This window comes from Periplaneta americana, unplaced genomic scaffold (genome assembly GCF_040183065.1).
Source record: "Periplaneta americana isolate PAMFEO1 unplaced genomic scaffold, P.americana_PAMFEO1_priV1 scaffold_85, whole genome shotgun sequence".
Lineage (NCBI taxonomy): Eukaryota > Metazoa > Arthropoda > Insecta > Blattodea > Blattidae > Periplaneta > Periplaneta americana.
Window position 1 is genome coordinate 761,102 of NW_027185566.1, and position 7,135 is coordinate 768,236.

Genomic DNA, 7,135 nt, shown 5'->3' on the forward strand with positions numbered 1-7,135 from the left:
ATCAGCATAAGTAGAAACTACCAAAAAATCGTTAGGGTACTGTTTGGCTAGGTTTTTAAAATAAGTTTCTCCAACCTGTCTACCTTGTTGAGGAATTACATGGAGAATTCCATAATAGATTTTAAAATCCGACTGTTTGGATAATTTTGGGTTTGTTTTAACTGCTCTCGTATAGGTTTCCAAAGCCTTATCCGTATGTTGTTGTCTTACAAAAGAACTTATGAGTATAGATGCTAAATCACCATCCTGATAGACCAAATCCACATTTTCCAGTAAGTTTATGGTCGACTTATAATCTTTTCTCAAGAGTAAAGCACGGCTGTTATAGTAGTAGTAATTTCTCATATCATGTTGATTTTTGGCAATTTCGGCTAAATATTCGTAAGCTCTAGGCTCTTTGGGATCGAGCTTCAAGAGTGTTTGCATTATTTTTTTAGAATTACGATAGTCTTTTTTTTGATAATAAGCCGCTCCTAGTAAAAATAAATCTTTACTTGCCATATGCGGATTATTTTTTACCACCTGATTGTAGTAGAATATGGCTTTATCCCAATTTGCCATTTGTGCGTAGGTATCGGCAATACTACTATAAATTTCATCTGTTGGAGTTAATTGATAAGCTTTTTCATAAAGTTTAATGGCCGAGCTATATTCCTTTTGAATATTTTTAATTTCTGCTAAGTAGAAAAAAGCTCTCCCTTTTAAGCTAGTATCTTCGCCACGTATTAATGATTCCAAAATATTTTGAGCTGGAGAATATTTTCCTTTTAAAAGATGAGCCAACCCCTCTAATAATTTTAGATCACCAGTATGAGAAGAATCTTTTGTGAAAAGCTTCCGATGCTCTTGGATATATTGACTAAAGGCAGAGGCATCTTTAGATTGGTAATATCCTAATGCATTATTATAAAAATCTTCAAAAGATAAATCTTTATCTTTTGCGGCACTATCCCCGCTACCAAAAATAATATCGGGAGCATTAGGTATATCTTCCTGTTTTTGCTTAGTTTGAGAACAAGAGACACAAAACAACAATACCAGCAATACACTATTTAATAATCGCACCTAAACCCACCTGTGGACTGACTTCTACTACTTGTATTATTCCATTCGAATTTTCAGCACTCAAAATCATCCCATTCGACTCAAACCCCATCATTTCTCTAGGAGGGAAATTAGCCACAAAAGCCACATATTTTCCAACTAAAACCTGTGGATCTGGATAAGCCGCAGCAATACCACTTAAAATCTGTCTTTCGCCGTGAGCCGTATCCAATAAAAACCGTAAAAGCTTTTTGCTTTTGGGTACATTTTCTACGAACTTAATCTTTGCTGTTTGTATGGACAACTTAGAAAAATCCTCAATAGTCACCAAGGGTTTTTCAGAAATAATACTTTTTTCTCCACCAATATTTTTTTCATCATTCATAAGTTTCTCCATTCTTTTATTTAAAATTTCCTTTTGCTCTACAAGAATTTTATCCTCTATCCTTTTAAAAAAAGGATCCCGTTTCACCACTTTCCGTCCTTGTGGGTCTACAATATTATAAGTTTGTAAATTCGCTCCATTGGAGATAAAAGGGGATCCTAAACTTTCTAAAAGTTTTTTGGCACTTTCAGGAATAATAGGAATCCACAGGATATACAGAACTTCCAAAAGTCTGGCAAGAACATTACAAATGGTCCCTACCTGTTCTGGATTTTCTTTAATCCACTTCCAAGGCTCAAATTCTTGAAAATAAGCATTTCCCATTCTCCCTAGATCTAAAAGTGCCTTATACACATCTTTCACCTGAAATTGAGAATAAAGCTTCTTTACATATTCTAAAGTTTCTTGGGTAAAATCCAATATTTTTTGATCTTCCGATTGAAGATGAGTTACGGATGGGATGATACCTCCAAACCTATCCGCAACAAAACTCACCAGTCTTTGGTATAAATTCCCTAATGTATTCACCAAGTCGGTATTGATGGTATGTCCAAAATGGCTCCAAGAAAAGTCCGCATCTCTATTTTCTGGGGCAATACAAGCTAGATAAAACCTCAAATAGTCCGCTCCAAAAACGTTGACAACTTCTTCTATCCAAACTGCATTTCCTCGTGAAGAAGAAATTTTTTCCCCTTCTATAGTCAGGTGTTCATTGGCTGGAATATAACTCGGCAGAACAAATTTTTCCTTTTGTCCCATCAGCATTCCAGGCCAAACAATAGCATGAAAAGGGATATTGTCTTTCCCCAGAAAATGGATGAGCTCTGAGTTTTCGGATAACCAATATTTTTTCCAAAGTTCTGGATCTTGTTTTACCGTTTTGGCCCACTCTTGAGTCATAGAAAGATACCCAACAGGAGCATCGAACCATACATACAGTACCTTTCCTTGAGCTGTTGGATCAGCCAAGGGAAGTGGGACACCCCAAGAAAGATCCCGAGTAATAGCTCTGGGTTTGAGCCCTTCCTTAAACCAACCTTTGACAAAAGCGACTACATTTTCTTTCCAGTCCGTTTTAGAGTCTATCCATTTTTCCAGTTGTGGCTGGAGTTTATCCAAACTAAGATACCAATGTTTGGTGAGTTTTTTACTCAAATCCACAGGACAAGAAGGCGATGACGGATTTTTAAGTTTATCTGCCTCCAACCATTTTCCACATTGACTACATTCATCTCCTCTAGCCTTAGGGTTACCGCAGTAAGGGCATTCTCCTTCTATATACCTGTCTGGCAAAAACTGCTGAGTGGCATCGCAGAAAAAATGTTCTTCTTCATGAGTTTCAATAAACCCATTCTCCAATAGGTGGGTAAAAAATTCTTGAGTTACTTTATAGTGAGAAGGATGGCTCGTCCTTCCAAAATAATCTAGTTCTATTCCTGCAGAAAGCAAAGAGTACCGAATTTTTTCAAAAAATTCATCTACAATAACCTGCGGAGAAACATGCTTTTTTTCTGCTTGAAAAGTAATAGGAGTTCCATGCTCATCCGTTCCACAAATATAGATAACATCTCCTCCCATCAGTTTTAAAAAACGTACATAAATATCTGCAGGTAAGTAAGCTCCAGCCAAATGCCCTATATGAACAGGTCCGTTGGCATAAGGCAAAGCACTGGTAACAATAGTAGCTTTTTTCATCTCAAAACCTCCAGACAACGCCCACAAAGCTCTTCAGGCTGCAGACTAACGTAGCGATAACAACGAGGACACTTATACTTTTGAACTTTTGTAGCGATAATTTCTAGGTCCGTATCTGATTTTACAACTTCCACTTCCGAAACAATAAAGTAAAAGTCTAAATTTTGACAGGATAAAATTTCCTCGTCCGAAGTTTTGAGTAATACTTTAGCTTCCAGATTAGAACCTATCACTTTTTGTTGTCTGAGAAATTCTAGTTCTTTTAAAACTTTAAGACGAATAGACAAAACTTTATCCACATTTTGGGCATTTTTCATATATAAATTCATAAAATTGAGTTCTACTATTTTGGAAAGAAAAATAGACTTCTCCTTGAAACCAATAGTCAAAGGTAAGTTTTGATAGACCTCTTCAGCCGTAAAACTCAAAATAGGACAAAGCAGATCCGCCAAAACCTGTGTAATATATACCATACTGTACTGAGCCGATTTCCTGACAATATCGTCAGGAGCTAAGGTATAAAGAGGATCTTTTAACACATCTAAGTAAAAAGAAGACAGATCCTCGTTCATAAATACAAAAATTTCCCTAAAAACTGTATCAAAACTGTACTCATCATAAGCTTGATAAACTTTTTTTTGCAATGCTTCCAACTTGTACAGTACCCAGCAATCTATTTCTTGTAGTTGAGCTAGATCCATCGCTAAAAAATCTTGATGCGTATAGTCAAATAAATTACTCAGCAAAAACCGAAATGTATTACGAATTTTTCTATAAGCATCCGACATCTGATCTAAAATATTTTTTCCTATGCGTGTATCCTCAGTATAAGTTTGGCTCACAACCCAAAGTCTTAAAATATCCGCACCATAATCTTGGGCAATATCCAGTGGAGAAAGAACATTTCCAACACTCTTACTCATCGCTTTTCCTTGCTCATCTAATACCATCCCATGTGTTAGAATAGCTTTATAAGGAGCCCTTTCTTTTTCCATCAGAGCCGTAATAAGAGAAACTTGATACCAAGCTCTAAATTGATCATTTCCTTCTAAGTATAACTGAATATCCGTTTGCTTAGTAAGATGAAGTTTTTCTTCCAAAAGATTTTTCCAACTCACTCCAGAATCAAACCAAACATCCAAAATGTCCTGTCCCCGAGTATAGTTGCCAGTTTGTCCACAAACACTGCAAACTCGGTCATTCATCTCGGGACAAATATCCAAAAGACTAGTATGAGGGTCAAACCAAAAATTAGCCCCCTGTTTTTCCACCTTATGTTGTACTCTATCCAAAACCGAATCTTCCAAAAATTCCTCTCCACAAGCACATCGAATGCTAGGAATAGGGACTCCCCAAACTCTTTGACGAGAAATACACCAGTCTGGTCGTCCAGTAATAATACGGATCATTCTTTCTTTTCTATCAATAGGTACAAACTGCACGGAGTGTTCAATCTGCTGGAGCATCTGTGGAACTAATTGAGATACTCTGATAAACCATTGGAATGTTGTTCGTATAATAATAGGGTTTTTACACCGCCAACAATGAGGGTAGGAATGTTGGAAGTTTTCTACAAAAAAAAGATGACCCATGTCTCGTAATTTTTCGACAATTTTGGGGTTGGCTTTCCAAATAGAATCTCCTAAAATAAAATCTATCTGTGGTGCTAGAGGTGTTGGAATAAATTTTCCATAGTCATTAATAGCCATAATAACAGGAAGCCCATTTTGGATATAACCTGCCAAAAAATCTTCTTCCCCATGGCTAGGAGCCGTATGTACAATTCCTGTTCCTGCTTCTAAAGTAACATGATCGGCAAAAATTACCTGAGATTCTCTATCTAAAAAAGGATGTTTTCCAGTCAACTTTTCTATTTCTTGCCAAGAAAGGCTATCTTTGTACTGGAGCAGCCTCCCAGTTTTCTCGCTCACAACACTTGCTAAATCTTTGGCTAGAATGTAATCTTTACCATCATCTGCGGTAAAAATAGCATATTCTATCTGCTTATGAAAAGCCAAACCCACATTGGCAATGAGTGTCCAAGGAGTGGTTGTCCAAACCAAAAAAAAGAGGTCAGACTGACCTTGAACAGGAAAACTCAAGTATAAAGAGGGGGATTCTTGCAACGCATATTCAATTTCAGCATCTGCTAATGCTGTGGCACAATGTATACACCAATGAACAGGACGATTTTCACGATAAACTAGTTTTTTTTGTACCGCTGTTCTCAACACACTTAAAATTTGGCTTTCATAAATATAATCCGATGTAGCATAACGATTTTCGTAATCGGCAAAAATCATCAGTCTTTCAAATTCTTCTTTTTGAATCCGAATAAAATTCTCTGCATGAACCTTACAAGCATCCCGAAGTTCATTTTTAGAATAAGGAGATTTGAGTTTTTTTTGAGCTTGAATTTCAATAGGAAGCCCATGACAGTCCCAACCAGGAATATACGGGCTGGCAAACCCCTGTTTCGATTTATATTTGACAATTATATCTTTCAGAATTTTATTGAGCGAATGTCCTACATGAAGGTGTCCATTGGCGTAAGGAGGTCCGTCGTGCAAAATAAAGTAGGGATTATTTGCATTTTTTTCTTGCATTTTTTTGTAGAGATGTTTCTCTTTCCAATATTTGATCTGCTCCACCTCTCTCGTGGAAAGAGAAGCTTTCATAGGGAAATCTGTTTTTGGAAGATTGAGGGTCTCCTTGTAAGATGGTTTCATAAATGCACTCTTTTAAGTAAAATACTCCCTAAAATATACCCCCAATAACTCAAAAATAAAAACGCATCTTTCAGTTTTCGTTCGGAGTTTCTACAGTCAGTTTAACACCATATTTACTGAATACTTCTTTATTTTTGAGCTTGCCAAAACTATAGGAATAATAGCTAGTGTAAACTTTTTGATTATAAGTATCAAACTGTTCCTCTCTCACCAGATTGCCTCCGTTGTAGTACTCGTTTTTAAAAATTAATGTGGTAGATAAATTATGGTGCTCTACTTGAGAAATATTAAGGTCTAAACCTCCGCCACTAAAAGTAAACCATCGTCTCTCTCTAGGGATAAACCCTATAGGTACTGTGGAAGAATATTGATATAAAAAGGCATTTCTTAAATTACCATCTCTACCCATAATAGATTTATTATCCCATTTATACCTAATTTGACCTACAATAAGCCCCATAAAATTATAGAGAGTCATTTGAGTAATCCGTTTTTTGGGTTTCCCTTTCCCTTTAATATACTCTATTTTAGCTTTAGAAAAGTAGAGATGATAAGTTGGATCCAACATATATTGTGCGGGTTTATTCCAACGGTCAAAATATTCTATCGAAGTCAAAAATCCATCCTCTTTAGTGACTGAAAAATAAGGCTCTTTACCCCGAACAACTTCGGATACAGGATCTTTTTCTTCCAGTGTCCAATCCACAAAAACTTTGATATTTTTATACAGTTTTACTTCTTGTTGAGCCCATAAATCAGAAATAAAAATTGAAGATAATAAAAAAACGATTAAGCTAGTTTTCATTTTTGAAACCTCAGTGTAAAATATATGGATATTGTGGTGAAAAAGCACTTTTTTTGCATTTTATTGGGTGAAAAAATCACATAATACACCCAAAATATATAAAAAAGTTGACTTTATGTTAAAAAAAAGTTAGATTTAAACATGTACATTATGTCATTTTGGGGGGCATAGCTCATCTGGTAGAGCATCTGCTTTGCACGCAGAAGGTGAGGGGTTCGAGTCCCCTTGCCTCCATTTTTCTCTTGGAGATTGACTTGAAGCTTAATCCTGCCTCTCTTTTAAAAACTCTCGATCCATTACCTTTAGATGCTTCTGAGTATCTTCACCTCCCCAGTTCTATTGATCATGTGTTTATTGCTCGTCTCTTTTTACACCATCAGAAAAGCATCGTCTATCCACTATCTTACACGGATGATATCGTTTTTCTACAAAAATATTTCCAGTCCTTAGATATTCCTGTTTTTACGCTACCTTTTT

General features: G+C 36.1%; 1 non-coding gene across 1 annotated transcript; it reads left to right on the plus strand.

Moving 5' to 3' along the window:
- The first annotated feature begins 6,819 nt into the window (after nucleotides 1–6,819).
- TRNAA-UGC (transfer RNA alanine (anticodon UGC)) lies at nucleotides 6,820–6,892 on the plus strand. The gene has a single exon. It is a non-coding gene; the product is annotated as a tRNA-Ala (tRNA).
- The last annotated feature ends 243 nt before the right edge of the window (nucleotides 6,893–7,135 follow it).